Source organism: Neodiprion fabricii, chromosome 5 (assembly GCF_021155785.1).
Source record: "Neodiprion fabricii isolate iyNeoFabr1 chromosome 5, iyNeoFabr1.1, whole genome shotgun sequence".
Taxonomy (NCBI): domain Eukaryota; kingdom Metazoa; phylum Arthropoda; class Insecta; order Hymenoptera; family Diprionidae; genus Neodiprion; species Neodiprion fabricii.
Window position 1 is genome coordinate 26,742,814 of NC_060243.1, and position 16,392 is coordinate 26,759,205.

Consider the following 16,392-nt stretch of genomic DNA (forward strand, 5'->3'; position numbering starts at 1 on the left):
ATTTAGGGTCATCTAAAAATCATCTCCGTGACCCTTTGAATGTCGGCTGAAAATTGTCCGAGTATAGTAACGTGGCTCGAATCTGTCACGTCTGAGAAACTACGTGACAAGTATATGATTTACGTTCGAACGATAAGACATGTTTGAGAATGTTCACTCTGGTCGGATTCTCTCAACTTGTGAGATGAAAAAACCCCTTTTAGTCCATAACGTGTCTACGGTTTGAGGAATGAAAAAATTTTGAAACGCTGATGATCGAAAAATCTCTTTTCATTAGTTCGCCAGACTATCGAATGTTAGATAAGAACAAACTTTTATGATCGAATTGCGTATGAAAATCGTACTTATAAAAGAAAAATTCTAAGCCAGAGGACGTATTTCAATCTCGGTTCTGATACCTGTGTCAAATTACTACGGTAGAAGAACAGGTGTAATGGATGTCAGATTTTTCTATTATACTTACCCTGTTTCGTCTTCCTCTCTCTCCGTCTAGCCCTCTCTTTCCCTGAAATAAAAACAGGTAGAAAAAAATTAGAAACGTATCTAAATCTATGAGGAAATTAAATTTTCATATTCACAACACGCATCAAATATCATGAGATTCATCCCTGATCCCATTGGTTCCCGAATTCATTCCAAACTTCGCGTGTAACTGAACGCGAATGATATTCGAAGAGCACGAATAATCGGACACGACGGATAAAAGAAGAGCGAAAGTAAAGAGGTGGAAAAAAAAAGTAACAGATGTAAAAATACAATTTGTATATTGATTTATTGAGCACCGCACGACTCGCAGTATTCGAAAAGATATTTGTATGGGCGCTCTGCGGTCGAGGCAACTCGGTACCTGCATGCATCGTATGGAGTAGCGCACGCATGAGAACGTTTGGTGGTGTGGATGTATGTATTCCGAACAAATTCAGGGCAGAAACAATCTTTCGTATATATCAGAGCTGCGGAGATAGTCGTAGAGCGCTTGGAGGAGGAAAAGAGAAGGAGGAAAAGAAGGAGAAAGAAAGAACCGAGGAGCGAGAGCGAGAGCGAGAGAACGGGTGGGAGGGAGAGGAGCGTATACGAAGGGCCAGTAAAACAAGTTCTGGAGAACCGGTTTCGTTTTATCTTATTTGCTAACTTCTTCTTATTGCCGTAGCTCTGCTCCTCAGGTTCGAGACCGGGTATATTTATACCCGACTCTCACTTGTCGTCCGGCTATACTCCTACAGAACCCGAATTTAATATCAGGGGAGCCTCCAGAGGAGGAAAAAAAAACGAGGCAAGGAAGACGAGCAGAGAGGAGAGACCGAGGAGACACACGCGCGAGCCTCTTTTTCTTATTCTATTTATTCCTCTATTCGATACCTGCAGCTTCGTATACCAAATCGAAATTCAAAATTGCCGCCACTTTTATCAACGATTTGAAAAACAATTCCCATCGTTACGTCTGCCGTTTTGACGGACGTTAATTTTTGTCGCAAGTGTCAGAAGGGGTCGGAGTTGCATTAGGTCAGATAGCGTAAGGTCTTTAAACAACAATGACCTTCTTTTTTTTGGTTTTTATGTTTTACCGAAACGAGTTTGCGAATCTACAGCTGTTCTTTGTTCGATGACAACCGTCGGTGTATCAACTTATTAAGAGGGTGTGTAGAGCTACTTGGGATAACTTTTTCTTTCCATTTTTAAATCGCAAACATTGAGTCTCGTTTTTCTTTATTAATGCAAAAGTCTTCGACACGCTCCACGGTACTTGTCGGCGTCAAAAGTGCTTGAGATTATATCTTTCTATTTTTGGAAACGAGATTTGTAAGGCAGTTAATTTCACACTCGACATCTCTTTTCGTAATAGGCACGGCGTTTATCCGTCCGAACGATCCTGAGCATTGAATTCTGCGTGTGCCGGTCCGAATGAACCTGATGTATAAATTTTTGATGAGAATATTTTTTCCAAAATAATCGGAAGCGCGTATCAATAGAATTGTTAACAACAATGACCGCGACGCGAGTTTCACCGCTTGCGTGTGTAGGTATGCCCGTTCTCGTTAATAATAATTACCCATGCGGAAACCTTGATTGAGGCTTTGTTCTCGGACCGTTGTAGTAGAGATATACGCTCATAGCTCTGCAGTTTATAACATTGCAGCTAGGTACGAGACGAGGGGCATTAGCAGTGAGATCATTGCTTTGAATAAGACAACAACGAGTGATTTTGTGCTACCCCAAGTAGTCGTGGCTGCAGTGCCGACCAGCCTCGACTCACGTTCGTTACGCAATCCTGTATTTTCCGTCGCGATATGCAGCACGCGATACCCGTTGTAAAACTGTACAAGCAGTTTCCACCGCAGAACTCTAGAACCGTAGTACAACTGGCCTTGACTGTAAACCGAACGCGGACTAGGTGCTGCCGATGGGAAAGATATGCAGAAAATGACAATGCGCAAGGATTACGCAGAAGCGGTAAAAGCAGTTTTTGACTTTATTCAATCGTAAGTGAGTATGCCTCGTCCTTTGGTGATCATGGGGTGTTTGGTAAAGAGTTTTTTTTTTTTTTTTAAATGAGAACCGCTGTGTCCGTGGCTCCTTTGGTATGAGGCACAGTACATGACTCATCAGACCTCAGCAAACCCCGGACCGAGGTAAAACCAGCCACTGGGCCACACTGGCACATTCGTTATTTGCCACACCAGTATGAGTGTCTAATCGACTTGACGTTCCGAACAAATTGATGCCCGAGTTAGTTGTAAGTGGTCATAAAAAGTAGGACTTGATTCCCTGAAGAGGATTTGTTTCACCGTGATACACGTTGAAGGATTTGACGAGAGGCGATGATTGCGGGCATGTCGTACAGTGTTGTAGGTACGGTGAAACAATCATCGTAACACGCAGCGTATCGACCAGATATGTGCGCGTGAAAATCGATTGCCGATGAACGATGATCGGAGGGGGCCGACTACCGGCGCAGGAGCGACGAAAAGATAAGCAGCTTTCGTAATCTGGTGCAGCGATCGTTCGGTCATGCCCTGAGCCCGTGATGTGCTGACAATGAGTCCCTTGGCAACAAGATTAGTTTGCGACCCAATTCGAGGCTTCTTACACAAGAGAGCGAAAGAGAGGAAGAAACAGGACGGAGGTCTGGGGTTCGACCCCTAAGGTCTGACCTCCTCCTTCCGAAAACCCCCTTGGGGCAAAACGTGCAGGTTCCTCCTCGCAGGCGAGAGACCACCAGTTTGCACTACTCTCCGGTATACCTGCAGTCTGCCCCCCGCTCAGCTTAGCTTAGGCTTAGCTAACTCAACCCCTGGGCCCCTCGAGCTTCGCCGGCTCTCAGAACCCCGGACGCAACCTCAACGCTCTGTCTCTACCGTCTTTGGCATACATGCAGCACACGTGTATCGGTTTCTGTCCGTGTTGTTGGAGCTACACTGTTTGCTTCTGTAATTAACCGGTGTGTACCACTGTACACGTACATGTATACACGATTCCGCTCGTTTCCCAGTGTGCACATCGGATTCCCATAGGTGTACGGGTCAGTTTGACACGATATGCCAAAATGTTCGTTGCGCGTACTCTATAACTGGGGTATAATTTTACTACTCGGGTAAAATGTCCGACGAGTCGATTCACTTGACACTGGCAGTGACGGTGAGTAATTCGAGCGCCCGATACGAGTAATTCCAGACTTGCACCTGGACGCGGAGGATTGTAATAACTAACGATGTAACCGACGTCGATGTGGACGGGTACACGCTTCAGGTCTCATATCTCGACGTTTCCGTGAGAACGAAATCCATTATCCATCCACTCGTCGCGCCTTGAGCGCGGTGCATTTTATACTTATAAAAATAAATAAATAAACATACACACAGTTGGGTCCGAAGAAACGTGACTGCGAAGATCCTGGTGGTTTACGAGACAGCTGACGATTTAGTAAGCAGTTTGCAACGTAACACTACCATAAAAGTAGTATCAAACCTGCTACTGCTAATGGATTATGCACCGGGGAGGATTATTCACGCCGATTAATCCCTCAGAAACGAAATATCACCGTTTCCGTTACCGCATTACTACGCGTCGTTCCTCTTACTTATATCGACTAATCAGTTCGAAGCGAAAGGTAAAAAAAAAAAACAGGAAAAAAAGAAAAACCACACAAGTGCACAACTGCAAACTGTTGGGTTCGATTTTGACCGGACGGCAATTTTCACCCGTGCCGGGTTTTTGTTTCCTCGGTTTCTTCTTCTGTTCTTGCTCATTCTTTTGGCTTCGTTTGGCACGAGACAACCCCAATAAACTGACAAGGGTCTCGCCCTTTTTCCTCAAGTTTCTCAAACTTTTCAACTTTTTACCATCAGCAGCAACGAGTGCACGGTAATTTATTTTCTTTAGCACCCAAGACACGTGTTGCGACCAGCCCAACACGTGGTCATGCTTACGTTTCGGGTCGCGTGTGGTGCGCATGGCAAACGTACACGTGCGCGGGACGGTATGTCTGCGCGACTCCGTCCGCATGTGTGTATACGCGGAAACATGTATAAATAAGTGTGCATGAACCCAAAAGCACTGAAGAGAAACGTCACTGCTTATTACCCATCTCAATTCTTCGTGTGCACTGTCAATCGCTTAGGGATGGACCGGTGTTCGGCGACCATTCGGCATCCAAATACGCAAAAAGAGAATTCTTCGTCGTTCTCTCAATGCGTTCTTAATCCACTTACGATGTCGAGGGTGCTGCATAACATGACCTTAAACGGTGATTAATCATTAATTATTATCACGTATGCATTTATTCGCTGTCTGTTGATCAATTTCATTCAATTATAACACACTGATGTGATATTTATTCACCGGATTAATACTTCAATCACCACCAAGCGACTCATCTCATATGTATATATAATGACAATCTCAACACCCGCTTTCAATGAGGTCCAATTTTGTCAACGCTTATTTTCAACTCACAAACCCACCGACCGTCGATGTAAATGCGTAAAGGACAAGGCCGCTCGGGAGAATGAATAGCGTTATCACTTGTTACCCAACGCCTGTCATTCATTGCTGACTGTATCCGTGTATCTGGAATAGTTTTGAATAACTTTGAATTGATTTAGAGCCCAATACTGGAGTCACCTTCCGCAGTCTTCCCATCAACGACAAGTGCATATAATTAAGGACTTTGACCTGTAGCCGTGATGGAGCACGGTATTGAAACACTCGAAATCTGACAACAAGAAGAACAATTGCAAAAGCGATGAACGCCGAGAGTAAAAAAACATAGTCGGCAAAGCTAGTCTTGCGAGATGACATCGGGCGATAGCGAAGCTTCGGGAGGATCCTGATTCCCCTTCGTTGCATGTATAAAACTCATTGATTTGAAATGCAGTTGGAGGACCGTTGTTCGAGTGGCTGGTCGAGGTCTCTAACCCCATGAAGAGAAAAATAAAGATTAAAACCAAGTGAGGGTTAGTTTGAAAAACACAGTCGGAGGGGTTTGTGTGGGCAGACTGTACAGCAGGTCAGGTTAGTCAACAGGTGGCTAACCTGCCGGGGTAACCGAAGGGAGCCAAACCCACACAAACAATACATCCAATGCACAAATACGAATCCCTCCGCTTCTTCCCTCTCGTTCTCTCACTAGCGGGTATAACTTAGGGAGTCGTCTGGGGCTGCCTTCTCTAAGGTTCCAGCTATATCTTCTCGCACACATCTCTAAGGCCCATCTGAACACGAACGCGTTTAAAGCAATGGGGGACTTTGAACGCTGGGGACTCTTTGCACGTGTTCGTGACGTAGCCCACCGACCCACCACTGGTTCTCAATACAACGTATGCTGACAAGTACCTCGGAAACTTATTTCTCCGATTGACTTACAATTCCAAAAAACGACTCCGCTCATGTAGGGAGTGTATTTTCCCTCGATGTTTTCGCGGGACTGACGGATGTTTGACCGTCTTCACTTCAATATAAAAAATCACAGAAGGAGCCGGAAGGAAAAAAGAGAACAGAAAAAAGCCCACTGATACGATACTAGAAGTGTATAATTTTTTGCAAGTCTATTTTGCACGACGTATATTTCCCAGATTATGATCTCGATCCTTCCGCAACGGGTCGAATTTTCTAAATGAGAACCATCGGGCTTCAGCTCCTCTGCCGTGAGGCATAGTCCGTGACTCATCAGGCCCCCAATTCCCTCTTGTACAGGAGCTGTACCCAAAAACGAAGCAACAAACTTCACGGCAAAGCTGAGCCAGTGTGGCACTGCCACACGACTCCCTCTGCCTCTCTGCCAGCCGCTGATCGATTCCTGCCTGGTTGCCGATTTTCGAGTTGTCGAGGTTGTTCAGATAGTCGAGCAGGTAACTGGCTTCGAGGACAGTGGGAAACTCTTCTGACACTTTCAAAGCAGTCTATCGATGTTAGACCTCCGTTGCAAACTGCAAGTAGTGGAATAACTGAAAGCACTAGAAAATAACTAAGACATTTGATTATCTATCGTTGTCATGGGAAGCCGTATTACACGAACGTCTCGCTTCCAGACGACGGTCATCAAATTGCGAACATTGACAACTGAGCGGTGAACAACGGGGATCGTAAAGGGTTTCGATATTCCCAGTGAGAGAATCTCGCGTCGAATCTGTTTAGAGCATCACCCCACGGTGGGTAGGTACACCTGCGAGATTCCCATAGATCACAGAGAGCCCCGTAGGACCCTTGATCTCGGTTCCCCTCCGGGTTGGGACAGAGTATAAGGTATAATGCTTCCGAAAAAATGGTGTAACCGTCTCCGGTCTGGGGTGCCGGACCCCTCCACATTTGTGGTACCTTACCCACCGTACGGTATTTTACCTACGGAATGAATAGAGCGGTACACCTGCAAACTTAGCGGGGATCCCTTCATTGACATGCAGATACTCGTTACACTACACCGTTGCAGTTTGTCAGTATAAAGGAGCGGTGGATAAACGGGTGGAAAAAAAGAAGAGAATGGAATCAGACAAAAACTTACGCACACCATTGTCGCAACCGTTTCTCGAGATGCATTTTTTTTTCCTCCTCCTCTTTCTAATTTACAAGTGGGATTCTTCACGTCACCGGCATGTTTCACCTGATTCATCAACGCAGCACGTCGCGGTTTCACTGCAGAGATTTCCGGGGCAATTCTCTGCACCGTGATGCACCCTAAATGAATTTACTCACGGCTATTATCAATTAGAGGATCATGAGCAAAAAGCATTCATTTTCATATGGGGGGGGAGAGAGACGAAGAGGGAGAGCGAGATCGGGCAAAAAGAAAGTGATGAATGACTCAGGTGTGGTAACCTCTGTCTACCGGTGGGTAATTATGTCACACTACGGTTGCCGGTCGATGAGTCGTCGTGACGTTGTCGTGAGAGAAACAGAGAAAGCAATGCGGTCGCCGCCAGTCAACACTCGGCTCTCTCATAGTCAGAGCGAAGAGAGTAAGAGAGGACAAACTAAATTCCCTTTTTCTTTCTCTCTTCCTCCCCTCTCTAACTCCCTGCAAATATCAGGATGAATCACATCGAAAACCTGTGGTCGTTGACGTTTTAAATCGCCTCGGAAGTAAGGCGGTTGAACCGATCAGGCATGTAGTGTGAGTACCTCGATCACGTTATACAAAAGTGTGAAACAGTAGAAGCCACGTGCACGAATGTCCATGTGTATAATAGATTGACTGGGATTATTTTTAATTTCAACAAACTCTATAATCCTCGACGGGTATGCCCAGTCACACACTCGTACCTCGCACTAAAGACGTACTTATACAAGCCGATGAACATCACCAGCAGCAACACTATCTTCTCATCCTCTCCTTCTCTCCAGCTACCGTCTGTTTTTCCCTATACATTTTTTTATTTTCAACATTTTATACGTTACAGCGAGGAGTGTAAAGTACAGATAGTATTGTATCTATGTTATCTGGGTCTAACAGTGTAACGAAATGATGTTTCTTTTTTGGTACCAGCGCCAAGATTTCCTCCCGGTCATACCCTGTCAGACTAGTAATTATCAGCCACTTTATAACTGGGTCACGTTTTACTCCGCTAATGATTGCGCTGGGTTAAAATATGTACGCATTGTGTGTACATCCATACACCTCAATGCTAGACACATTACCGGGAGTCAAACGGTTTAGTGAATCACTCAGACATAATTCAGACCGTTGGTTGCAATAGGAATAAATTTTGTAAAAATACACGTGTCTACGTATTCTTCAATCTATCTGTGAACCAATCGAGTGATAAATGAGTAACGTGGCTGAGTACAAACGACGTCTACACGCTTACGTGAATAAGAATACAAGCAACGAAGAAGAAAGTGAAAGAAACGAAGCAAAGTGTATAACTATATGTAGTAGGCGTTGGGAATAATTAAAATCCGCCTCGAGGGAAATAAATTCTGAGGGAATCTTGCGGCGGGCACCATTACCAGATAGTGTTTTATGTTTTTATAGTATGCCGAGTGAGTCATTGGGTATGAGGAGACAATGGTGGAAGAAGCCCTTCGTAGCCCGTCAGAGAATAGCTAACAAACGCATATAGTTTCCGTATACCTCCACACTCCACACCGTACCGTCCATGTACTTCAAGGGTTAGCTGTGTATACATATAATGTATATACCTGTTGGACATGAACACATACCTATAACGTAGACGCGGGATACATCGATGAGTAAACGTGTGTATAATACTATGGGGGTATGAGTGGAGTACACAAGGTGCGTATGTACCTAAATGCCTGCCTATCCACCAGCCATAACGTACCTACGTGGACAGTGAAGAAGTGAGCAGAGGAGCGGAGAGGAGAGGAGAGGAGAGGAGAGGAGAGGAGAGGAGAGGAGAGGAGAGGTTTACGTGTGTTTGACAGACGCGTTACAGGAGATGATGATTCACGTCAAACAAAAGACCAAACATTGTGTAACCCTGGTAGAACACGTGTTGAAGAATTTTAGTTATGTAGGTACACAGCGCGATGACGTACGTATATGAATTTAAATTATTCTCTCTCGCTCTGCATGCATTCGTACGGGATGCAGCCAGGATCCGGTAACAAGGAGAGCATACTTCAGCCCCGAATTCACACAAACACAAAACACGGACATCTGGGTGCACAGGGTGTGTGCTCTTTTAACTTGTGCTTGTTTTTGCTCTTTCGAACGTTTTAATCTAGTCCGAGTCACAAGTCGCATGATCAGCTTTACGGATCGTTCAGTTCTGATCATGGATGATGGTCCAGGGACGCAGGGTGTTTCATTACAAGTAATTGCCACGGTCTCTGCGGGTCCGAGACACGGTATCATTTTCGTAATAACGCCTATTTCCTACGACGGATTCAGAGTTGAAAATAAACGCGATTTAGAAGAAAAAAAAGTAGAAGGGGAAAAAAAAATAAATAGTCAGAGCAGCACCTTTTGCGTCGTCACAGGGACTAGGAATCGAGGATCAGGGAGCAGGGAACGAAAGTGGTCGAGACTTGGGACTGTGTATCGAACGAGTCTGACAAAAAATACAATTTCAACCAGTTCGAAGTGACCCAGTTCCGTCCCTCCCTCTCTCCCACCCTCGCGCTCTTCTCTCCTTTCGTATACAGGCCTCTTTTCTCCTTCACTCCCCACAGATATCCTGGTTCAACTTTGAGCTGTTATAGATGCGATATTGACGAGGGATGTACGTGACACAAAAAGGCTGGAGGTAAGAAGAAACGAAAAAATTAGAAGAGTTGAGGGATAATTTACTATGTTTCTGAAAAAGAAATGCAATGGCAGATAGTTGTCAGAGTTTATGCACTTTGGAGGAGGTTGGGACATGTTCGTATTTTTGAAGCCCTGCAGTTGCACGCAATGAATGGCGTTACATTGTGAGAAAAAAGAAGAAACACAATGTGGACAATGCAATTATTTGGTCCTACGCCGTTGCGTCTGACGTGCTGCACTTTGCCTCCCTCTACTGTTTGATATTTTCTTTTCAGCCGATTTCGTTGGTAACTCGGCTGAGTTCGGTTAGGTCCGTGAAAGTCCGGTTTTCCTCGGGCCATGAGTCCCTGGTGGAGGCTAGCCCGTTGTGTCCGTATTCCATCGAGCCCTCCGGGTATCACGTCATTCGTGTTTACACGAACTTGGCCGAAGAGGTGGTAGAGGGGAAAAACAGATTAAACAAAACAAAAAAGAAAACGAGAAAAGAGGAGAAGGAGGAGAAGAAAGAAAAACGAAAAAGACAAAACGTCGAGCAGACCCAACTGGCGGTGGTGGCCGCGACCCGCGCACACCAACGTAGAGATTTGTCAAAACAAAACCCCTTTCCCTTCAACGCGGCTCCCAGTTGCGTCAGTTCTTTTTTCCCCTCACTCTCCGCCGTTATTTTTGGTGATAATTATTCCGAAATGGAGATCCGACTCGTTATAAATATACACGTGCAGTACACCTTGTTTGGAAATGTGATGACATTATAACTTTTAAAGACACGACCCCGTAGGATGTTTGACCTCGAAAGTTGCTCCGGAGCTGAGGATCCACAATCCAGGATTACCTGCTCACTCGTTATCCTTGAGACGCGCGGAGACCTGCAGCAGTTTCAATACAGCGCGAGAGTTTAAGGAACTTTAATAACACACCGCCGTCCTGGTGATAAACTTAAAGAGTCGATTCCCAAAACGCATTATCCCCGATGCATCGTTCGAATGATTGGAAGGCCTGCATTACGGAGAAAAAAACGTTATGCAAGATGGCGAAACCTGTTTTCGGCAAACAAACATCCCGCCACAAAGGGATTCGGTGTTTGAGTGTCCGATGAAAAACGTTTCTGGTCAAACGGTATCGTTGGACGAGTGGTGAAGCATTGCGAAGTAGTTTATCCCCTGCGTTATGCCGATGCCTGACCTTGAATTGGAAATTATCGCCATGCAGACATCCGACTTTGATTCCAATGCTTACTCGAGAGTGGAACGAGCATGGGGATCAGGCGTCGATGTTGGCAGTCCGTAAGACGGACAGGAGGGCCTCGGATGTAATACCTACCTACTCTCGTGTAGCTGAAGTTGTCACGGATTGGTTTTTACCGCGCACGCACGGCTCCCTGCGTCTGCGTGGTGAACCAAAACAAACCCACCTCCACTCGCTACTCCCTTTTCTGACCCGCCCGATCGACTGCAGCAGCAGACGAATCGAAAAAAGGAAGAAGACAAGGAGGAAGGCGAAGACGAAGACGAAGACGAAGACGAAGACGGGGACGGGTTGCCTTCTCTCCCCAGCCGATGGTGCAGTTACACAGCAGGGCAGCCTTCGCGCTCACAATCAGAGACGGACGTGCTCAGTGCACGCGTGTGCATCTTTGCGCCTCTCCACCGTTTTCTCTATGCCTTTTGTACGTGTTGGTCTCACGAACACCGCGATGCGAACCAGTCTGACCACCTCATCACGAACAATCTCTCCGCGTCGCTCTTCGCTCTGGGGCCATACCCTCTCTCTCTTTCTCACGTTCCTTCTCTCTCTTTCTCTTTCCACGTCGAGGGCTACGGAGGACTTCTTTGTCGTACGGTCAGAGCGAGCGATAACGGAGCTAGTCTGTCGTAACCCAACATGAACGCACATCTACCTATACACGCACTTCCAATGAATACGAGATACACGATCATGTGCGCACCTCGTACACCTCTAAACCCAACGGAAAGGATGATACAACGCATACGCACCACCGTAGCTACTCGTATTGTAAATTATGGAATGGGATTACAGGCTGCTGCCCCTCTCCCTGCCCATTACTGTACGTTACCGGGAATATTAAAAATGAAAAATAAGAAAAATGCTGTAAGCGTTGTATCAATCCTCTTCACTGCCTCCTGAAACAGGTCTCATTTCCATTATATGACTGCCTATTTCACTTGTGCAACACAAGTGAAAACAAAACAAAAAAAAAAAATATAGATATACACCGCCAACGGCAAAAACCAGATGCAAGGTATAAGAAACGTATGAACAGCAATGGAATTACACCCCGTGCGGCAGCCACCGAGTGCACGGAAGCTGGTGCGCGGAAAATGAAGGAGAAGCGTTTTGTGACGAGGCAAAAAGAAACGGGACTGGAAACGATCGAACTATCGCTTTGAGTGCGATCACTGTGCTGCAGCGAGATATCTGTGTTGTTGGGTTTTGCAGCTCTTGCCCCGATGCAGGCTATTTTGCAGTATGCAGTCTACGCCACTTGCCGCGGATGAGATTCAGGTCGCAGAACGCAACGGTGCGCACCCAACGATTACGAAATATTTTCCAAGTCGTTGAGCAGCGTTAGAGTCCCTTAAGTCGGAGCGCCGTGAAGAGGCCTACGGGAGAAGATGACGCGTGATGAGGTTTGATATGTGAAACGAGCTCAAATTCGTTGAAGAACATTTTTCATTGCTCTTGGCTGGATGAATATTGGAAGTGTGGGGCATCAGTTCGTGGTAAGAGGAGAGGAGCGATTCGGGAATCCTGGTCATTTCCGATGGCCGATGGTCGTGTTACTACGGGTTCGTAGTAACCTAGAAACGGGTTTGCCCGGGCCCGCGAGGCGGCGGTGTTAAAGCGGTGGTGGGGAATACGTGGAAGAGATTAGCGCTCGCGTACGCGGCGTTACTTTCGCTGGCAGGGCGTCGAGTCAATGCCACTGCATCGGACTACGAGATAAGAAACTGGTCAACCAGAACATCCCGCAACGCGATATGCCCACCTATCCGCGAACGGCCTACTCGCAAAAGCGTCATTCGGAAGCGGTGCAGTGGCGGTGCAGGCGGCTCAGGCGTGGGTTTTAAACGAACAGCTGGAGGCACTCGGCGCCAACTCGTTCCTCCGGCCTACGCCTTCTCCACTGCACCGAGAGGTGTGTATCAACGCTCAGCAAATGTGAACGACATCGCGACCGATCGCGTGGGTGTAACACGTAGCAAAAATAATGAGAGAGCGAAACGGCGCAGGTTGCGGAAACGTACCCCTCATTCTTTTCTCAAGCGCGTTCATTCTTCGAAAAACAAACGTTCCTCCATCGGTGGTGGGAAATTTTATCATCGATGGTAGAGCGATGCTCGATGCCAGAGACTGCAACCAAGGGAACGGGGTATCAGCACTGTTCTCCCTGGAATACGTCGATGGTGGGGTTAGATGCAGGTGTTAGCCTTGGACTCCTAAGAACCACACACCGCACCACACCACACAAAGCTACAATCTCTCCCTGTAGCTTCTCGGTGTGTGTTTGTATACAACGTATACGTACTCTTCTCATTCGTTATGATGTACCATCACCATAACAACCGATCATACGTGGTGATTCTTTGTTCGAAACGAAATGTCGCGTAGTAGATAAAACGACGAAGAAGATCCGAGGATGCGTTTCGGATCAGAGGACAAAAATACTAACCAGCCACTTACATGAACGAAAAAAGTGTTCATCCCAGAGCACTCGGCTATACCTGCATATTAGGTAATTACGATGCCAATACTCACCGTCACTCTCACAATCCAATCGTATTAGCCTGATAATTGATGCCCTGGCAAGCGAGAATAGTTTTATGACAAGTTTTGGAATCAAGCTGGTCTCGGGACTGAAGAAATAGCCGAGAACTGGTGTAAACGAGGGATCAGAGATCCCGATGAGCGTGATAAAGGCAGTGAAACTAACGGACCACTCCTAAGGCGATTAACATTTCTAATTTTAGATTCCTTCGCCTTCGCGTTATACCGCCTCGTATGCGTCCGCCACGAGGAGCGTAAGAGCTGACAGGCACTGTATACACCTATAAGAGTGTTATAGAAACGATTGTGGTATTCGTGGTCTCCACCACCACCTCCTCCTCCTCCTCCTCCTCCTCCTCTCCCGCTTGACGTCGCACATTACACTGTGTATAATACGCTCCTCTGCACCTCGTGTTGATGTTGTTTCTCCCCAGTGACTCGGGGTCTTCGAGTAGTTGGGGCGACGCTTTTAAGCTAGAAAAATAGATACGGAGATTTGGAGAAGCCCCATGCAACCGCTGCGAGACCACTGCACCGTGTTAAAGAGTGCAGAATCACTTCAACGGCAATTCCGAGGAAACTGACATTTTCGGTCGACCCTCTTCCCGATCCGTTTTCGATGGACTTTGCCACTGCGGTGGACAGTTGGCCACCGTCTGGTCTCCAACGTAGTCAGCGAGCCCCCTTACAAATCCCACATATATATGTTCGACCATTGCTCGCATTCGAAATACACCAGCTACTTAAGAGACAGTTTCTCTGACGGTGGACACGGGGCCTTTAGGCGGGTTCATGGTTAAGCGTTGGCAGCTACATAGCTCCTCGTTGCACGGCGGTACCTACACAAACACAAGCGCACGCAAACACCACGCAGCTATAGGGATCTTTGGATGGCGTCAGGGAGACTGGCGTGGAATTATCCGATGCTTAGAACGGCGTCTCGCGTCTGCGTCGAGCGCGAGGTCACAGATTAACGTTATTATTTATCCTCATTAGTATCATGGGTAAACGTCGCCGGGTTGCAATGGCTCTCCATGCAAATCGGTTACATGTATTATACTCTGAACGATGCCGGAGGTTAGTTAGCTCGTTCGCTCGGGCAGGTAAGGATTATACATGCGTCTATCTTATGCATACCGAATGAAAACTAACAGTAAATGAAAACACCGACCGTACCCTCTCACGAGGGTATGCCCGATTTTTCGTTAATACTCAGTTGGTCCCGAATTATGCCCGATGAGATATCTATGCAGGTAGAACAGAAGTAGACGTCATCTCAACAAAAGAGAACCTTCGAATGTGCCGATTTTTTCACATATACGAATCGTACGCCTCCGTGTACAAAGAAAAGTTGTGTGACCCTAGATTTTCATTGACCATGAAAAACAAAAATTGCCGTCTTTTGTCGTTTCATCCATGTGGTATTGTGTGTAAGTGATCTTACAGTTGGATCTACTCCCGCAAGAGGGATGGCATAACCGGCGTACTCGCTCGCAGCCTCGGGTCTAGGAAGAATATAAGCACACAGGTACAATGCCAGGGGGCAGCACCCCGGTCTTCCGTGACTCTGTGTCCTCTGACGTCACCGTGCAACACGTGTTGCGGGTTGGAGAATGGGCCCAGGCAGTGTTGGATGAAAAGAGAGGCGACCGATCGTCGAGAGAAAAGAAACGACTACGGAGGGGAGGAAGAGTGGAGAGTGGAGGAGTAGAAGAGCGATGAAGAGAGGAGAGCAGAGGAGAGGAGAGGAGATGAGATGAGAGGAGAGAAGAGAAGACTGCTAACGTACGAAGCGTGGCCCGGGATCAAGGACGGTTTTACTCGCGCACACCGAGCGTCCGTCCCGTCCCCTGCAGGATCGTATCCCGCGGGTAGGTGTACCCGAGAGATCGAGGAGTGCGAGAGAGAGAAGGAGAGAAAAAAACAAGGGGCATAGAGAAAGAGGGAGAAGCCCAGAGAGATAAGGAACCAGATAGCCGAAGGCTCGTGTACGGAGAGGGAGGAGGTGGAGGCTTGGGTTGGTGCGTTGAGAGGAGAGGAGGGGAGAGCTGCGTGCAGCGGTTGTGTCGGGAAGAGGAGGGGGTGGAGGAGGAGGAGGAGGAGAGGGAGGAGGGGAAGGGAAAGGGCAGGGAATACGTGTCTCAGCCTGCACGGGTCGGTACAAACACCTCCAGAAGTTCGAACCATAACATTACGAAATACAACAAGCCACGACTCCCCCAGGTATAATAACACACACCTGGGGGTTAGACGAGTCGCCCTGTCCAAGTAGATGAGGTTACCCAGCAGTGATTGAAAATTCGTGGTCGTCATCACGGGTGCATCTGGATGTTGGAATGGACCAAAAAAAAAAGAAAAAAAAAGTTTCGAGAAAATCGATATAATCTTCGCCTGATTTCTGACTCACTTCCTCTCACTTTCTCTCTCTACTTACTCGTATGTCAAAGGAAGATACCGTGCTGATACCTGCACAGGATTTCCTTTTCAGATATCGAACTTGTCAATTCGATCCTGAATATCGTGTTAAATCTATTGCAGTTTCATATTATGGCTTCAGGTGTCTCGGATTTGGATTACGAAAGAAACGTGAAAATATGCTCCATTGGAGTCCAAACGTTCCGCGGAACGTCATCGCTGTTTCAGAGGTTTTACAACTTTGAAAACGTTAGAATCAAGAGCGGCAATCCTGAATACAACAGCCTGACTAGCAGCAGAAAGGCAACGGATGACAGAGTATAAAAGTGATATGAATATCGTATATACATGGACTTTTATGTGGGTAAGATTACGGGTGATATGATGCAGTGCATTTACGGGAAATGATTGCAGTGACCTTAGTCGACGATAACCTATCTCAGCAAATAAATTACGTCGTCGTTACCCAGAGGTATGAGCACAGG

General features: G+C 46.7%; 1 long non-coding RNA gene across 1 annotated transcript in view; it reads right to left on the reverse strand.

The window, feature by feature from the left end:
• Positions 1 to 461: 461 nt before the first annotated feature.
• LOC124182777 overlaps positions 462 to 16,392 on the reverse strand; it is a 70,244-nt gene continuing 54,313 nt past the window's right edge. Inside the window, exon 3 of the long non-coding RNA XR_006870856.1 lies at positions 462 to 505. This is a non-coding gene — a long non-coding RNA (uncharacterized LOC124182777). The remainder of the gene's footprint in view (positions 506 to 16,392) is intronic.